This window comes from Stenella coeruleoalba (genome assembly GCF_951394435.1).
Source record: "Stenella coeruleoalba genome assembly, chromosome: 1".
Taxonomy (NCBI): Eukaryota; Metazoa; Chordata; class Mammalia; order Artiodactyla; family Delphinidae; genus Stenella; species Stenella coeruleoalba.
The window spans coordinates 174,109,208-174,127,958 of NC_137169.1; the positions used below are offsets into that span (position 1 = coordinate 174,109,208).

At 37.5% G+C, this 18,751-nt stretch overlaps 1 protein-coding gene and 1 pseudogene across 6 annotated transcripts in view; both read left to right on the top strand.

The window, feature by feature from the left end:
- NMNAT2 (nicotinamide nucleotide adenylyltransferase 2) overlaps window positions 1–18,751 on the top strand; it is a 203,854-nt gene that overhangs the window by 8,004 nt on the left and 177,099 nt on the right. The gene's annotated exons all lie outside the window — the stretch shown is intronic.
- Window positions 7,374–8,559, top strand: LOC307187761 (large ribosomal subunit protein eL22-like; annotated as a pseudogene). Its single transcript has one exon. The product of its transcript is annotated as a large ribosomal subunit protein eL22-like (transcript).

Sequence of the window (18,751 nt, forward strand, 5' to 3'; positions counted from 1 at the left end):
TTCTATTTCCCAGCAGCAAAAGAAATATATATAGTTCAACCGCCAGAAAAGTGATGGAAAACCATAGCTGAAAGTATTCTAGACTAAAATATGCCTGAAAGATACAAACTATGTAACTCTATGTCATAGTTATATTTAAGTTAATATAACTTATATAAGTTCTATACTGCAGTATATATAAAGTATAACTCTGACATAGAATTGCATAGAAAATGGGCAGAAATACAACATAATACTAAGAGCAGTTGTTTTTGTGAGGCAAATTATTTGTGGGTGGCTTTTATTTCTTACATTTTTCAACATCTCCCACCAACCAAAAAGCTAAGCAAATTTCACTGTTTTGGCGGTTGCTGTGGTTGTTGGGAATTTCATTGTTTGTCATTGTTTTTAAAGAATACCTGAACTATCTGCCAAGTTACAGAAGCCTGAGAGCAACATTGGAAACTGAATAGGAGAAAGATTAAAAATAGATCTAATAGCTTTTCACATACTGGTGATTGAAAAAAAAAGACTTCATCAGAGACAATTCCTAACGCATTTCCTATGGCTCACTCTAACACAATATCAGGTACTGATTCTTTTGTACAAAAGCTGATGAGAGTGATCATCTTTGAATACATCATTACTGACCTTCTTTGGCAATTTTGGATCTACTGGGAACCATCATAGCCTGAGAAGGATGAAATGCCCTAGATGGGATTCACAAAAGAATCACTTTACATAATAAAAGTCTAAAATCAAACCTTTACTTAACCTTTTTGCCTTCTCTTACCTTTATAATTCTCTTCTCCTCGTCCCTCAACTTTAGGTCACACCTGACCCCTCCCAGTTGTATAACAGCCTGTATTTCCTCCTTTCTCTGGAATGTGACCAGTCAGGAAACTCAACATTTGCTTTTTTTTTTTCCTATTTATGGGTGAGAAAGAAAAAGAGAGGCAGGAAAACTGAATTGAGAAAGAAGAAAGAGCAGGGAAAGAGAAAAAGAAAACTATAAAGTCTGGAGGAAGAGAAAGAAGAGATGCATGAGCAAAGAAGCACACTGCCTGGTGGTAGTAATAGTTGTGTTTTTTATATATATATATATATATATATATATATATATATATATATATTCTTTTTTTTTTTTTTGCTGTATGCGGGCCTCTCACTGTTGTGGCCTCTCCCGTTGCGGAGCACAGGCTCCGGACGCGCAGGCTCAGCAACCATGGCTCACGGGCCCAGCCGCTCTGCGGCATGTGGGATCTTCCCGGACCAGGGCACGAACCCGTGTCCCCTGCATCGGCAGGCAGACTCTCAACCACTGCGCCACCAGGGAAACCTAGTAATAGTTGTTAGACACTTATCTATTAGAACCTACTTTCCATGAGAGACGCTAAGAAATGACTAGATCCCCAGTCTGAATTAAAAACAAGAAAGGGACTTGGCGACCTCTGAAATATACTTTCAGACTCAGTAATCTCTATCTGCTGAATAGGACATCCCTGGTTCTTGTTGACTGGCAAGTTCGAGATGATTCCCTTTAATGATCCAGTTCAAAAAGGCTGATATAGACCATGAGAAACTTTGTATTGCCATTTTAAAAGCTGATATTCTCCAAAACAAAATATATCATATGAATTTGACCCTTGGGTACCATGCGAGTGTTACCCTTCTCTTACCTCTTACCCATATGATAAGAGTGAAAACACCAATTTAAAACAAATCATTACAAAGCAGTGCAGTCCAGACAGCTGTTAAACTGCTAGACACTCTGCAGAAAATCCTCTTTTACCCCTCAGGTGATTTTGAGATCACTAGGAACCTTCTAACTAAATCTAACAATCTAACAATTGTAAGTTTTTATTCTTTTAAACTTTCTGTTCTATTGGGTAATACTAATATGTTTCCTTTACCAAAAATGTTTTTACCTTGAATCCAATGACATTTTAATTTTTTTTATTCTACTACCTTAACCTCATCTTTAATTCATTATGCTGCTATCGCTCTAGTGGTATGTAATAAATACTTGGCTATAAATATGCCATAAATGGAAATATAATGGCAGAACTTGGTCATTTATTGGCTGTGAGAGAGGGAGGGGAAGAAATCCAGGAGACTCCCAGGTTTCTGCTTGGGAAACTGAATGAAAATAGAAAACATAAGCGAAGAAATAGTTTGGAGAGATGAATGGATGTGGAGATAATGATTTTGTTGTGGACATGTTGAACTGTAGTTGTCTGGAGTTGAGAGATCTTGAGGATCTGGAGAACTTGAGAGAAATTTCAGCTAGAGTTGTGAATTTGGGAGTCATCAGCGTGTAGATGGTAACTAAAGATGCTTGAGTGGTTTCAGAAAGCTTGCCTATAAAATGAGAGAGCTAGGAGAGGTTTTGTCTTACGAAGAGGTGAGAGCCTTCAGCAGAAAAGATCCAGGATAGAAGAATAAAAGATAAGAGAGGCTGAGTAGTTAGGAATGTGGTTTCTGAGGAAATGGGAAGAGATAGACTTTCAGGACACACCAGCAGAGATGGAAATCTCTTTTCCGGTAGAATAATAATGAGATGGTAAATTGTGGAGTTTCTCCCCCCACCCCCAATGTTTTCTTTTATCCCTTGCCCTTTAGGATTTTAAAACTTCAGGTTACAAAGTCACATAGGCTCTGAAGAATTCAGGACAAAGACTGATGATTTAAGGGTAAGGCTTTCAGCAGCAGAATATATTAAAAGTTCCTCAAATTCATGAGCACAGAAAATCAGAGAGGAGAGAAAAACAAAGGGACTTTGTGCTCTGCCTCCCATCCTTCGCCAGAAGCCTGAGGAGATTTATAGAGATTCTTAATAGGTTTCTGGCATTTGAGAACAGAAGCAACCTCAATCCCTATTACTGAGTAAAGCCAAAGAAGGTAGCAAGACCACAGAGTTCCTCGCATCCAGAAAGGCAGAGGAAAATAGTCAAAATGGTATTGTGAGCTATGCTTTGAATCTCCACATCTTCTCCAAGAACTCCAATCACAAAAACTTTTTTTTTTTTTTAATTAAGAGATGTCTCTGGGTTCATTCACAAGATAATCATCTCTAGGTAACAGAAATGAAAAAGCAGCACCACTAGGTTAGTAAAGCTAGAGCTGTGACCCTGATGGTCTTCTGGGTCTGGAAGCAAGTAGAAGTTGGCTAGGAGTTTGAATTCCTCAGAGCAGTGGGGATCAACAGCACCCCATACAGGGTGTGGCACATTAGGCAGGCTCACTGTGAAACTGGGATTTGGGAAAAGCTTCCAAATGATTTCCACCCTGACCTAGAGTTTAAAAAACAAAATAAATAAACAAACAAAACCCCTACCTATCTGTGGGGGTGGAAGGAAGAATAGAAATCAGTGCACACAGGACTTATGCCAGTCTGCTTTCCTGCCTAGAGGACAGATCTGTTATCTTCCCCAATATCCCTGAGGGTCAGGAGTCCTGTGACACCTAGTTCTGGACTAGGGGGTCTCCGCATCTACATGGAGGCTACACTAAAACAGCAAATGGAGTGGAATAGGTAGAAAGATAAAGCTACCATTTAAGATGAGCTGCAAATTACAATTCACACACAAGGCAAGTTAATGCTAAAAACATTAACCAACCTCTCAACTTAGTTTTGTTTAATTGATCTGTGAGTTTCTAATAAAATTATATTAAAACTTGCCAATATTATTGTTGATCTACTTTTTTTTTCTTATAATTCGTTACTTTTTGTTTAATTTCATGGTTATACGGTTAGCTGGATAGAACTTCTTGGTGATTTTTAAATTTTTATCATTTTTAATACAATTTTAATCATTATGTAATGTCTTTTTATCCTTATCAATACTTGCTTTAAGCAGTTATTTTATCTGACACTCGTATTCTACTATAACTTTTTTTTTGGTTAGCATTTGCTTGCTATAACTTTTTACTTTATTTTCAACCTTTCTATGCTATTTTATTATTGGCACATCTTTTGTAAACAGCAGGTAGCTGGGTTTTCTTTTTTTATTCCTGACAGTCTCTGTTGTTTAACTGGAAAGTTCAATTCATATGAGTATGATCTATTTAAAATTACCTCTACCATCTCTACCATTTACTTTTGATTTTCTGTTTACAATGCTTTCTCCTTGTTTTATTCGTTTGCTTACCTTAACTGCTTTTGTTGAATTGATAACTTTTCAAATTCTCTTACTTTTACCTCTGCTAATTTGGAAACTATAGATTATATTTTGCCTATGCCATAAGCAGCTACTCTTAAATTTTTAAATGTATACTTAACTATTTATTTTCCTAACAATTTATAGTTTTTAAAATACAACTATCCTTCTGCCCCAACAAGGCTGTGTTTTAGCTACCAAATGTATTGAGCAGTTATTGCTATCTAGAATTTTAGTTCCATATTTATTAGAACATAACATAAAAGTTACTATACAATCAATGTATAATTAGATTTATCAATCTAATTTATCAATTTTTGTGTTTACCACTTGTTTCTTTAATACCACATTTTCATTGTGAACTCACTTTTCTTTTTGCTGCAATACATCATTTAGTAATTCATTCAATAAAAATTTATGGCTGGTAAACTCAGGTTTTTTTTTTTTTTTTGTAAACTCAGGTTTGAAAGAAAAGTTTTCTGTTTCACCATTATTCTTGAATTATAGCTTAGCCAGGTATAGAAGTCTATGTTGCCAGTTATTTTCCCCTCAGTGCTTTGGAATTATTACCATGTTGACCTCTGGTATCCTTTGTTGGTGATGAGAATTCTGTTGTCTTAATTATCATTCTTTTATGGATAATCTGTGTTTTCTCTTTGGTGGCTTTTGAAATTTTCTCTTTATTCTCAGTGTTAGGCATCTTCACTACAGTGCATCTGGATATGAATTTCTTTTCTTTTTAAATTCTTTTTTGTACTTAATAACTGCTTTTCTTTCAAAAACTTTAGAAAATTCTTAGCATCATCTCTCCAAATATGACTTCCGCCATACCGTTTATTCTCTTCCTAAAACTACTAATTAGGTGCATCCTTCATGTATTCTATGTATTGCTGTGTAACAAACCACTCCAGAACATAGTGACATGAAACAATAACCATTTTATTAACCTCCAATATTCTGTATGATAGGAATTTGGATAGGTACTTCAGGGAGAGCTTGACTCTGCTTCATGATGTCCAGGGTGTCAAATGAGAAGACTTGAACAGCTGGTGGTCACTTGAATGGCTGTTCTTTTTTTCATTCACATGTCTAGGCTACAATGACAAAGGTAGACTGGAGTACCTACACATGCCTTCTCCATGTGCTTTGGGTTTCCTCACACTGTAGTGGCCTCATGGTAATCATACTACTTCCATGGCAGCTCAGGGCTCCAATAGTGACTATTCCAGAAAACAAGGCAAAAGCTACATAGACTTTTATTATCTAGGCTCAAAAATCACATAGTATCACATCCATCTTACTTAGTCAAACTTGCCCAGATTGGGGAGTACAGGGGCTAGACCCATCTCTTAATAGAAGGAGTATCAAAGAATCTGTGGCTGTAATTTTAAACTGCCACAATACAGCTTAAAATACATGCTATAACAGGGAACTATATTCAATATCCTGTGATAAACCATAATGGAAAATAATATAAAAAAAGTCTGTCTGTGTATAACTGAGTCACTTTGCTCTACAGCAGAGATTGGCACAGCATCATAAATCAAGTATACTGCAATTTTAAAAAATAAATAAATAATAAAATATATGCTATATTCTACATGAATTCCATAGATTAATCTTCTAATTCAATAATTCTTAATAAACTGGGAGAGGGTAATCCCTTCACAATGTGTGTGTGTATCAAATCATCACAATGTACACTTTAAATGTCTTATGAATTTGTCAGTTAAACCTCTAACAAAGCTGAAATAATTCATTCTCTGACTGTAACGAGTTTAGAGTTTATCTCATTGAATATTTTTATCACAATGAATGTTTTTCTATTTAGTTATTTTTCATTTTCATCTTTCCTTAATTCATATCTTCTTGTTTCTTAAGCTTTTATATATTTTTTTAGGTATTTTATTTTTTAACTCTTTGAATGCATTTATTGTAAAGTCATTTTAAGATTACTTGCCAATATGGACTTCTATTCCAGTGGGAATGGATCATCTTCAGGGAACAGAGATTTCTATAATATTTTTTAAATTGAAATGTAGTTGATTTACAATGTTATATTAGTTTCAGGTGTACAGCAAAGTGATTCAGTTTTATATATATAAATATGTATTCTTTCTCAGATTCTTTTCCATTATAGGTTGTTACAAGATATTGAATATAGTTTCCTGTGCTATACAGTAGGACCTTTTTGTTTATCTATTTTATATATAGCAATGTATATCTGTTAATCCCAAGCTCCTAATTTATTCCTCCTCCCCTTTCCCCTTTGGTAACCATAAGTTTGTTTTCTATGTCTGTGAGTCTACTTCTGTTTTGTAAATAAGTTAATTTGTATCATTTTTTTAGATTTCACATATAAGTGATATCATATGATATTTGTCTTTCTCTGTCTGACTTACTTTACTTAGTATGATAATCTCTAGGCCTATCCATGTTGCAAATGGCAACACTTTATTCTTTTTTATGGCTGAGTAATATTCCATTGTATATATGTACCACATCTTCTTTATCTATTCATCTGTCAATGGACATTTAGGTTGCTTCCATGTCTTGTCTATTGTAAATAATGCTGCTATGAACATTGGGGTACATGTATCTTTTCTAATTAGAGGTTTTGTCTTTTCTGGATATATGCCCAGAAGAGGATCATTTAGTAACTATGTTTTTAGTTTTTTAAGGAACCTCCATACTGTTCTCCATAGTGGCTGCACCAGTTTACATTCCCACCAACAGTGTAGGAGGGTTCCCTTTTCTCCATAACCTCTCCAGCATTTATTATTTGTAGACTTTTTGATGATGGCCATTCTGACCAGTGTTAGGTGATACCTCATTGAAGTTTTCATTTGTATTTCTCTAATCATTAGTGATATTGAACATCTTTTTATGTGCCCATTGGCCATCTGTATATCTTCTTTGGAGAATATAATATATTATATACCCACATATATAAAAACCCTCCACCTAACAAATAGAGAATTCACATTCTTCTCAAACACACATCAAACATTTATAAAATTTGACCAGATATTTTAATGAATCACTATAGTACAGACCACATTCTGTGATCAGAATTTAGTTGAATTAGAAATTCTCATATGTTTGAATACTTAAAAGCACATTCCTAAATAACTCATGATTTAAATAAAAAATTGCACACCATTTAGAAAAGAAAAACAAAGAAAATACATGATAAAACTTGGGTAATACAGATAAAGCAGTCATTTGAAAGAAAGTTATGACATTAAATGCATTTATTAAAAATTATTTCAGGGGCTTCCCTGGTGGCGCAGTGGTTAAGAATCCGCCTGCCAGTGCAGGAGTCACGGGTTCAAGCCCTGATCCGGGAAGATCCCACATGCCACGGAGCAACTAAGCCCGTGCGCCACAACTACTGAGACTGCACTCTAGAGCCCGCGACCACAGCTACTGAAGCCTGCATGCCTAGAGCCCGTGCTTCACAACAAGAGAAGCCACTGCAGTGAGAAGCCTGCACACCACAACAAAGAGTAGCCCCCACTCTCCTCAACCAGAGAAAAGCCTACATGCAGCAACAAAGACCCAACACAGCCAAAAATAAAATAAAATAAAATAAATTAAAAAAAAATTATTTCAAGTGAATGAACTAAGCGTTCACTTCAAGGACCGGGGAAATGAATAGAGTCAACCTCCCCAAAATACCGTTGATCAATGAATCCGAAAGCTGATCCTTTGAGAACACCAATAAAACAAATTTCTAGCAAGCCACATTGAGAAGAAGATAGCACAAATAATATTAGAAATTCACCCCTGCACCTGGTGATTTGGGACCCATGGAATGGTGTGACCAGGCAGTATAACTCCAATGGGGCTGCATTTGCCTGCACATCTTCACCAAGCCACTCAGCCCCACGAGTGTCCAGCCTTAGGACCCAATCCAGCTATGGGGCTAGATGACGTGATTCCAGGTTATGTCACCACCTCTGAACAAATTTTGTAAGAATTTCTGTCTCGAGTTCACCCAACTCCTTTTCTGCCTCCGCTGCCACCATGGTGCCCATGAAAAAGCTTGTGGTGAAGGGGGGCAAAAAAAAGAAGCAGGTCCTGAAGTTTACTCTTGACTGCACCCATCCTGTAGAAGATGGAATCATGGATGCTGCCAATTTTGAGCAGCTTCTTCAGGAAAGAAAGTGAATGGAAAAGCTGGGAATCTTGGAGGAGGTGTCGTAACAATCGAAAGACGCAAAAGCAAGATCACTGTAACTTCTGAGATGCCTTTTTCCAGAAGGTATTTGAAATATCTCACCAAGAAATATTTGAAGAATAATCTCCGTGATTGGTTATGCAGAGTTGCTAACAGCAAAGAAAGTTACGCATTACATTACTTCCAGATTAATCAAGATGAAGAAGAGGAGAAAGATGAGGATTGAAACTCAGTTATCTGGAGTATTTTGTATGAATTTTTAAATAAAATTTAGTAAACAAACAAAAAAAAATTTCTCACTTTTTTTTTGTAATTTATCTTTATTTTTATAATGGAGTATAGCTGATTTTCAATGCTGTGTTTCTTTCTGCCGTGCATCCACTTGATTCACTTACAGAGAGACATCAATAAATTCTTTTTCAGATTCTTAAAAAAAAAAATTCAAAGGGGGACATAATTAGAGATACAGTAGAGATTAAGAATATCATTGCTTATACTATACAATTTATAATATTGAGTGGCTTTATGTCAATAAATTGAAAACTGAGGTAAAACTTAAAATTTACCAGAAAAAAACAAATTAAAAAGTTGACTTAAGGAGAAATAGAAAATCTAAATAAATCAGTCATCAACAAAATAGATCAATAGTCCACATTCTCTCAAACCCTTCCCCCATCCCTTGCCAAAGAAACCATGCCAGGTGGTTTTACAGGTAAGTTTTACCAAATTTAATGGAACAGACAATCCCATATTATATAATTATTCCCGACAATAGAAGTAAAGATAACCCAGCTTATTTTATGCAGTTACTATGATACTGATACCAAAATAGAAGAATTCTACAGGCAAAGAAAATTATAGATGAATCTCATTTTTTTGAACACTGATATGAAAATTATGTACAGTAATTAGGAAATCAAATCCAGCAGCGTATACAGAAAAAAAAAAAAATCAAGCACAAATAAAGTTTACCTCAAATATAAAGGTGCTACTAAAATTTAAAAAGCATCTGTAATCTACTTTATTACCAGATTAAGGAAAAGGCCCATATGCTCATCTCAGTAGATACAAAAGAAACATTAGGGCTTCCCTGGTGGCGCAGTGGTTGAGAGTCCACCTGCCAATGCAGGGGACACGGGTTCGTGCCCCGGTCCAGGAAGATACCACATGCCGCAGAGCGGCTGGGCCCGTGAGCCATGGCCGCTGAGCCTGCGTGTCTGGAGCCTGTGCTCCGCAACGGGAGAGGCCACAGCACTGAGAGGCCCGCGTACCGCAAAAAAAAAAAAAAAAAAAAAAAAAAAGAGTCTATGTACCAGTTCAAGGAGGGTCCAGTACCTTGAAACAAGGTTTAGCAGGGTAAAGGGATGGGGGCTGGAAGTGCTGTTTTAGGTGGGATGAATCGGGAAGGCCTTCCTGAGAAGGTGAATTTTAGGAGAGATAGAGAAATGAGGGAGCAAGGTCTATGTTTAAGCTCGGAGGAAAGTACGTTTCAGTCAAGAAAGCATGGCAAATACAAATGCTCTGAAGCAGAAATGAGCTTGGAACATTGGAAGAAAGAAAGAAAGCCCGTAAGGTAAAGTGGAATTAGCACATGGGGTAGGATAGAAAACTATTTCAGTAGTAGGAGAGAGACATTGGTGGCTTGGACTTGTTTAAAAGTGTTGAGAAGTGATTGGATTCAGGATACAGAACAGACAACTTGGTGATGGGGATTTGAGGTGTGAGGGAAAAGTTTCAAGGCTGACTGAGGTTTTTGGCCGACGTGCCTGATGAAGCCATTTACTCAGATAGAGATAATTAAGGAGTAGCAGAAGGTGAAAAGGGGCAGGAAGGGATAGCCACTACAATTTCGTTGGTATTAATAAAACACTGGAAATACCCCCAAGAATGAATGTATAGGGTACCAACAAAGTATGGTATATTGATTTGATGAAATACTATACAGAAGTTAAAATAACTAGTATCAATACATGGATGAATCTTGAAAATACTCTGCAACATCAAATTGCAGCATATTATATTCAGTATGATACTATTGGTAAACTTTTTTTTTTAACATCTTTATTGGAGTATAATTGCTTTACAATGGTGTGTTAGTTTCTGCTTTATAACAAAGTGAATCAGTTATACATATACATATATTCCCATATCTCTTCCCTCTTGCATCTCCCTCCCTCCCACCCTCCCTATCCCACCGCTCTAGGTGGTCACAAAGCACCAAGCTGATCTCCCTGTGCTATGCGGCTGCTTCCCACTAGCTATCTATTTTACGTTTGGTAGTGTATATATGTCCATGCCACTCTCTCACTTTGTCACAGCTTACCCTTCCCCCTCCCCATATCCTCAAGTCCATTCTCTAGTAGGTCTGTGTCTTTATTCCCATCTTGCCCCTAGGTTCTTCATGACCTTTTTTTTTTTCCTTAGATTCCATATATATGTGTTAGCATATGGTATTTGTTTTTCTCTTTCTGACTTACTTCACTCTGTATGACGGACTCTAGGTCCATCCACCTCACTACAAATAACTCAATTTCCTTTCTTTTTATGGCTCAGTAATATTCCATTGTATACATGTGCCACATCTTCTTTATCCATTCATCTGTCGATGGACACTTAGGTTGCTTCCATGTCCTGGCTATTGTAAATAGAGCTGCAGTGAACATTGTGGTACATGATTTTTGAATTATGGTTTTCTCAGCGTATATGCCCAGTAGTGGGATTGCTGGGTCGTATGGTAGTTCAATTTTTAGTTTTTTAAGGAACCTCCTTACTGTTCTCCATAGTGGCTGTATCAATTTACATTCCCACCCGATCTGTAAACTTTTAAAAAACAGATACCAGATATTGGTTTTGGCTACAAATATATAAAACAAAGGCATAACAACATGGACTAGATTTGTACCAAATTCATGTTATTGGTTGTCTCTAGGGAATGAGAGAGAGAGAAGGGAGTGAAGCTGTGAAGGGCACATAGGGGACTTCCCCTTTACTGTACTGAAGGAAAATATGAAAGAGTAACATTTGTTCATTTTGGGTAATAAGTACATGGATGGTTTATATTCTCAAATGTACTTTGAAAATGTGTTTTCATGAAAAAAAGGCAAAGAAAGGCTGAACAGTGTCTAGGAAGATGGGCCCAAGCCAGTCCCATGCTTCAGTGGAATGACTTCAGGAGCACCTAAAGGCCTGAATGAGTTGATAGCCCAGCAGCACCCAGCATGGGCTGACAGATGGCTTATGATGGTGATGTACTGGCTGCCAGTGCTAATAGACAGTGGCTGCAGTCTACATGGTGTGGGTCCCCAAACCATGTCCATGCCCAACCCCTGCCCATAGCCTAAATGCAGTACCCAAACTATAATTTAAATACAACCCAAAAAAAGGGAGAAAACTGGTTAAGGTTATATTTCTGGCAATGTCAGGATGGACATTGACTTTATGCTGCATTTTTATGTTAGAAAAGAAGAAAGCAGCACGGGGAACTCTACTCAATTCTCTATAATGGCCTATATGGGAAAAAATCTAAAGAAGAGTGGATATATGTATATGTATAACTGATTCACTTTGCTGTGACCTGAAACTAACACAACACTGTAAATCAACTATACGCCAATAAAAATTAAAAAAAAAAAAAGAAGAAAGCAAGGGTGAATAGTGATGTAGATAAATTTCTCATTGGGAAGAAGACTGGGTTGTCTTGGGTTGGGAAGGATAGAGGCAGGGGGAGGTGACCTGATAAACTGAGAGAATATGTGTGGCAAGAATAATGAAATGAACTAGCAGGAAGCCCAGGAGCTGTGGTTCTGGTGAGAGGTGTGAATTTACAATTAGCGATGCTGAATGGCTCCAACTGGCTGTGACCACCGGACTAGGAGGGTAAAGGAGGAGACAGCTGGGGTCTCCCTCCTTTTCTCCTGATTTATATTTGGTGATCTATAAAAGAAATGTTTTCTCTTTATTTTACAAACTGTAATTGTGAATGCTGGTAATTAAAGGATTCTGTTCATCGTTTAATACTTCATATATCTGCAGAATTACAGAAATCATGAAGCTAGAAAACCCTAGAGAGGTTATAGTCTTCCCCCTACTTCCAAAGTGTCAAGGCCAGAATTAATGTATATATAAGGACCTCTTGGTATAAAGTCTTTTTTTTTTAATTTAGGTATATTACATACAATGAAGTGTACCCATTTTATTTTATTATTATTATTTTTTTTTGTGGTACGCGGGCCTCTCACTGTTGTGGCCTCTCCCGTCGCGGAGCACAGGCTCCGGACACGCAGGCTTAGTGGCCATGGCTCACGGGCCCAGCCGCTCCGCGGCATGTGGGATCCTCCCAGACCGAGGCACAAACCCATGTCCCCTGCATCGGCAGGCGGACTCTCAACCACTGTGCCACCAGGGAAGCCCGGTATAAAGAGTCTTTAACCTTTTGAGGTAACCTACTTAAATCTCAATCACTTTTGATTTAAGATCAACTTATTATTTTAATCCAATACCTCTCTACTTAGGGACAAGTTCTTGAATTCAGTAAGATGAGGAGGGAGTTCCCTGGTGGCACAGTGGTTAGGACTCCGTGCTGCAGGGGACATGGGTTTGATCCCTGGCTGGGGGACTAAGATCACACAAGCTGCACGGGTGTGGTAAAAAAAAAAAAAAAAAAAAAAAAAAGTAAGATGAGGAATTCTGTCTCATATTACAAATGGAAAAGATAGGTAAATGCCCTTTACACTTATCCTAAGTTGTCACTTCCCTAACTATCTTTGGTTCTCAGGTTATAAAAATATACACAATTTTTCCCAATCAAATTGTCAAAGATCAAAGCATTTGATAAAATATTGATTTAATAGAGATTTAAGGAAGTAGCCACTCGTACATAGTTGGTGAGTGTATAAGGGATAGAGAACAATTGGGAAATAGCTTTCAAAAGTAAAAATGTACATACCCATAGACACAAATTGCATTTCTAGGTGTTTATTCAGTGAGTCTACTAATGCAGTATAGTTAATAATATGAAAGATTGGCAGCAATATATCCCTCAATAGAATGATGAAATAAAATAACACAGGCATTCAGTGAACACCACACAGCTGTTAAAATAACCAAGGCAGTAGCTCTCCATATATTAATATGGAAGGATATTTAAGATATATTGATAAGAGAAAAATCAAGGTAGAAAGCAGTATGTATATTATGCTAGCGTCTGTGTGAAAAAGAAAGTATGTGTATGTTTGTAAACACATAGAATATCCATGGGAGGATATTTAAGAAACTGGCAGTAATTGTTGCCTCTGGAGAGGAAAACAGGATCACTGAGGGACAGAGGAAGGAGAGAAACATCCTTTTAATGGTATGCTGTTTTCTGTCCTTTGCATTTTGTATCATATGAGTATGTTATCTATTTACAAATAGACAAAAAATTAAAAAAATCCACAGCCATGCAGATAGTCATTTATTTATTTATTAAATGTAAATAGATACTCCCTTACGCTGAATGTTATTCATAAAACACTGCACCAGCAGTTCTTGGACTATTGAAAAGAAATACACCACACAGTCAAGCATGGCTTCTTCAAATAGAACATCATTCTGCAAATTAATTTCCCTTCATGTAAAGACAAGAGGTGACTTCTTAAGTGGTACAATCTGTGGATCATTAAAGAGCCATCTAACCCCAAACATTTTCTATCGTTAACTTCCTCCAGTTCTGGAAACCCCTACCGTGAACTTTCTTTTTTGAGATAAAGGCACTGCATTTTCAGCAAGGCCTTTTTATGTTGCAAATGCATAACAAGGTAACGTTAGGGTGGATTTATTCATAGTAGTCCCCTAGCAGAAAGCAGTTCCTGAGGAATGAGGTTGGTTTTGGTGGGAGGGAGTTAAAAAACAAAACAAAACAAAACTCTGATGCATGCAACTCTGCAAAGGAAAGTTTATATCCTAGAGATTTGCCAAATCATAGTTCCTGGGTAGTAACAGGCATTATAAAGGCACTGAGCGTTTAGGAGAAATGGAGAAAGCATGCATCTCTGTAGAAAGTGCAAATATAAACCCCACCCAGTTTTCATGAAGCAAGTATAGTAGTGTGAAGCCCTACACTGAAATTACAGGAAGATCAAAAGTCACAGTAATTGGGTATAGCTTGACAAATGTTGGTGTCCCTCAGTATGTTTGGTTTTTTTTTTTTAGGTATAAGAGTAATATAACCTGTTATAAAATGGTTTCATACACATAATGTACCCCAATATTAAACAATATGTGTTCTGAATAATAGTAGCCTCTTTGGATGTTAATAGATGTTGCTAAATAATGTATTCTATCACCAAATAAGTTTGGGCAACAATGGTTTAATAGAAGTTTTTTTCTTGGTGAGACATCACAGACCCTATAACATGCAAGTATGTATTTCCCAAAGGGAAAAAAAAATATGCAATGTGTCCAAAATTAGCTTCCCACAGATCCTTAAAAAACAAAACAAAACACAGCACATCTTATGAACTAATGTTATGCAGGACAGTGGGGAATAGTTGATCCTTCCTATTCCTGCCCTGGCCTCCATTTCTATCCTGATGATCTCTTCCATCTTGTTTTACCTTACCCTCCCCTGAATCATTACATATGCTCCATTAGGATGTCTATACTTAGAAAATGTTGATGACATCAAAAGTGATGATGACCTTCATGCAAAGTCTTCCTTACCACTTACTGCCATATTCCTATACATGGGTACAGTAGGAGTCTCTGCATTTTCTGACCAGTCACAATGTGTGTAACAAGACTCAGAGAGATCAGTGTCAGATTGGAGCAAGCCTGAATGTGACATCTCATTGTCAGTGAGGCCTGTTCTTTAGGTGTCATGGTGCTCTCTGTAGTCTGGTCTTGCCTTCTCTTAGTCCTCAAAGACTGGGTTTAGGGCTTGGCCTTAGGCCTCTCTAAAGCAGTCATAGTGCCTTTTTCCGCTCTTCCATGTTTGATCATCTAAACTCCTAAATTCTTAAAGGCTAAAATTAAATTTCATTAGAGTTAAAAACTCCAGACCATAGAATGCCACCCATCTCTGGCCACTACAAATGTGACATGACTTGGGAGTGGGATAGCTCTGGCCAACATATTTTCCAAGGGTAAAAGATAGCAGTAGTGGTGGCACTGCAGGTGTTTTTCCTCAAGAGAAGCTGATTTTATGTATATGTAAAATCAGAATAGGGCTTACTCCAGCCCTTAGTGTCCATCTGAACATTTTATCTCATTCAGAAGAATTACGAATCCATCTCTAAAGAGCTTTGAAAAATAATTTCTCTTTACTGAAGTCTTGAAGAGGTAGCAAAGTGGTGAATCATATAACATAACAAACAACAGAACTTTAAAATCCTGCTTTTCTGTTTGTTTCCCCCAAAACACCCACATCACGGAGGAACTGCTGTCAAAATGCCCCTTTTCAGCTTTTTAGTCACTCGCCTTATCTCTCACTTGTCTACTTTCTCTTTCCACTTCCTCTTCCTTCCACATGTTTTCCACTGCAAGTAATTTCTTACCTTTTAAAACATTAACATAAATCACTTTAGCTTCTCCTCCAGCTATTTTTTCTAGCTCTTATCACCCTTTCTTCCTCTACCTCCCCCCACTTAGCCCATTAACTCAACATGGAAGCTGGGGGAGAACAGAGGGAGAGAGAAGATAGTTCTTACATGTTACACTTTTCTTCTGTTATATACATGTACACATAACATGTGATATGTTATGATACATATTTAATATGTTATATGTATTATATAATATATAACATATATGACATAATATGGAATGTCCAGCAGAGCCTCATTATAACACACTTTGCCACCTGTCCTGTAAGGCTGCTAACTTAATGTACCAATCAGTATTTTCTGATACTCCAGTAACTAGTTCTCTTTTCAAAGTTCATGCCCTATACTCAATTTCACAGTATAGTAAATGGCGTTCTAAGAAGTCTCTCTAATGTACCAATCAGTATTTTCTGATACTCCAGTAACTAGTTCTCTTTTCAAAGTTCATGCCCTATACTCAATTTCACAGTATAGTAAATGGCGTTCTAAGAAGTCTCTCCAAAGATTGTGTAATTAGGCTGAGTGTGATTAAAACAAATGGGCAGAATATCCAGGTATTGGTCATTTATATAAATAAAGCCAGCCATCTGTCTATCTTGCTCTGGTCTCACGTGGGAAGACCCTCTGATGTTTTACCTGTGCTCAGCAAGATAAGGAAAGCACTAAGTAGGAACTAGGTCAGCTGCCTTCCACTGCCTATCACAGTCATCAAAGCAAATTTCTTAGGCTTAGAAGTTTCGTGTCTTTTAAATGGATTCTGTGTTCTCTTTTCTTCTATACAAACCAGAAAGGTATTTGTAAAACATCCCACTGTCAAGCAAGTTTATACATCACAGTGTGTGTGTGTGTGTGTGTGTGTGTGTGTGTAGGCTTGTGTGATTATTCTCAACTTATTTTTTGGCTTGCATATCTAATTATTTACTGAAAGAATGTTTCATATGTAAACTATGCAAAAACACATATCTAGGCTGAGTATAAGATTTTAGAATCAAAATTAAGAACTTCTTCAGAGAGAAACAAAACTTGAAAAAGCATAGAAAATGTTAGAATATACTTCCCGATCTTCCTGCCACTTGATCTTGGTCAGAGTGAAATCAGGATTCAGTGTTGAGGACCACATCCTGTTGCCATGGGAATGATTGTACTGTCACAAATTTAGTACTATGACTTCATGGTGAAAAGGAACAGATGGTCTGGAAGAGAATGAAGGCCTAGGGTTAGCAAAATTGTTTGGGGAATAAGCCATCTTAGATCCTTTTTGGAAGTAGGTGGGAGCATAAATAATAAGCAAAAACTACTTCACTGTAGTTTTACAAAAGCCACTGAGCAAGAAAGAGCTTAGCCAGGTAAAACTACAAAGCTCATTTCCAATGGGAGAAAAAAATATTTTAATGTAGGATGAAGCACAGGTAAAACTTACAGCTTACAGTATTCCAAAGCCTCTTCACCCTTCGCCAGCCTCTTACTTACCACTGTTGAACTTAGTAATATCTAGCACCCTTAGGGCCAGCAGTAAGGCCCATATTGGCCACATTTCTTTTACACTGTCCCATTTTTAGGTATTTCTGGCTTCAGTGTTGGTTTGAGTCTGGCATCCCGAGCCATACATTTCCAAACAGCCTCAAGAACACAGGCTTAGATAGCTGCGCTAGCAGGGTTGAGGCCAGCTGTAGGGGTGTATGTAGCCAGCTCATCTTACCCCTGAGTGGTCACGAGTCCAGACCTAATCTCCAGCCATGTTGGCACTCTGGAAAATAGTCTCCACTAAAATCATTCATCCTTAGAAATACAGTTTTTAACTATTTTTTAAAAATATAAATTTATTTATTTTTGGCTGCGTTTGGTCTTCGTTGCTGCACGCGGGCTCTCTCTAGTTGCGGCGAACGGGGGCTACTCTTCGTTGCGGTGCATGGGCTTCTCGTTGCGATGGCTTCTCTTGTTGCGGAGCATGGGCTCTAGGCGCACGGGCTTCAGTAGTTGCAGCATGCGGGCTCAGTAGTTGCAGCATGCAGGCTTTAGGGAGGGCAAGCTTCAGTAATTGTGGCATGTGGGCTCAGTAGTTGTGGCTCGCAGGCTCTAGAGCACAGGCTCAGTAGTTGTGGCACACGGGCTTAGTTGCTCCGCAGCATGTGGAATCTTCCTGGACCAGAGCTCGAACCCGTGTCGCCTGCATTGGCAGGTGGATTCTTAACCACTGTGCCACCAGGGAAGTCCAGAAATACAGTTTTTATTTGGAGTAAAGGCAACAAGGGAGATTTCCCATCACTATCAACCTCTGGGAATGATTACCAAATAAATTAACCAAGAGAAGCTAACATTAGTTAGCAACTACTATGCGCCAGCCTAACTGCTTAAAAATTCTTTTGTTGCTGTTTTGAAATAACTTTAGATTTACAGAAGAGTTGCAAATATAGTTGAAGAGCTCATGAATATCCTTCATCTAGCTTCCCCTAACATTAACATTGTTTTATAACCATAGTACAATGGCTGACACTGTGAAATTAACATTAGTACAATACTATTAACTAAACTACTAACTAAATTCTGATTTCACCAGTTTTTCCATTAATGTCCTTTTTCGGCTTTGAGACCCAGTCCATGTTAGACTTGGTCATTGCATCTAAGTTCCCTTAAATCTGTGATAATTTCTCAGTCTTTCCTTGTTTTTCGTGACCTTGACAATTTTAAAGACTACTGATCAGGTATGTTGTAGAATATCCCTAAACTGGGATTTTTCTGATGTTTTCTCATGACTAGACTAAACTTGGAAATGATATCACAGAATGAAGTGCCCTTCTGATTACATCATATCAGGGGTACCTGGTATCAACATGACATAACTGATGATG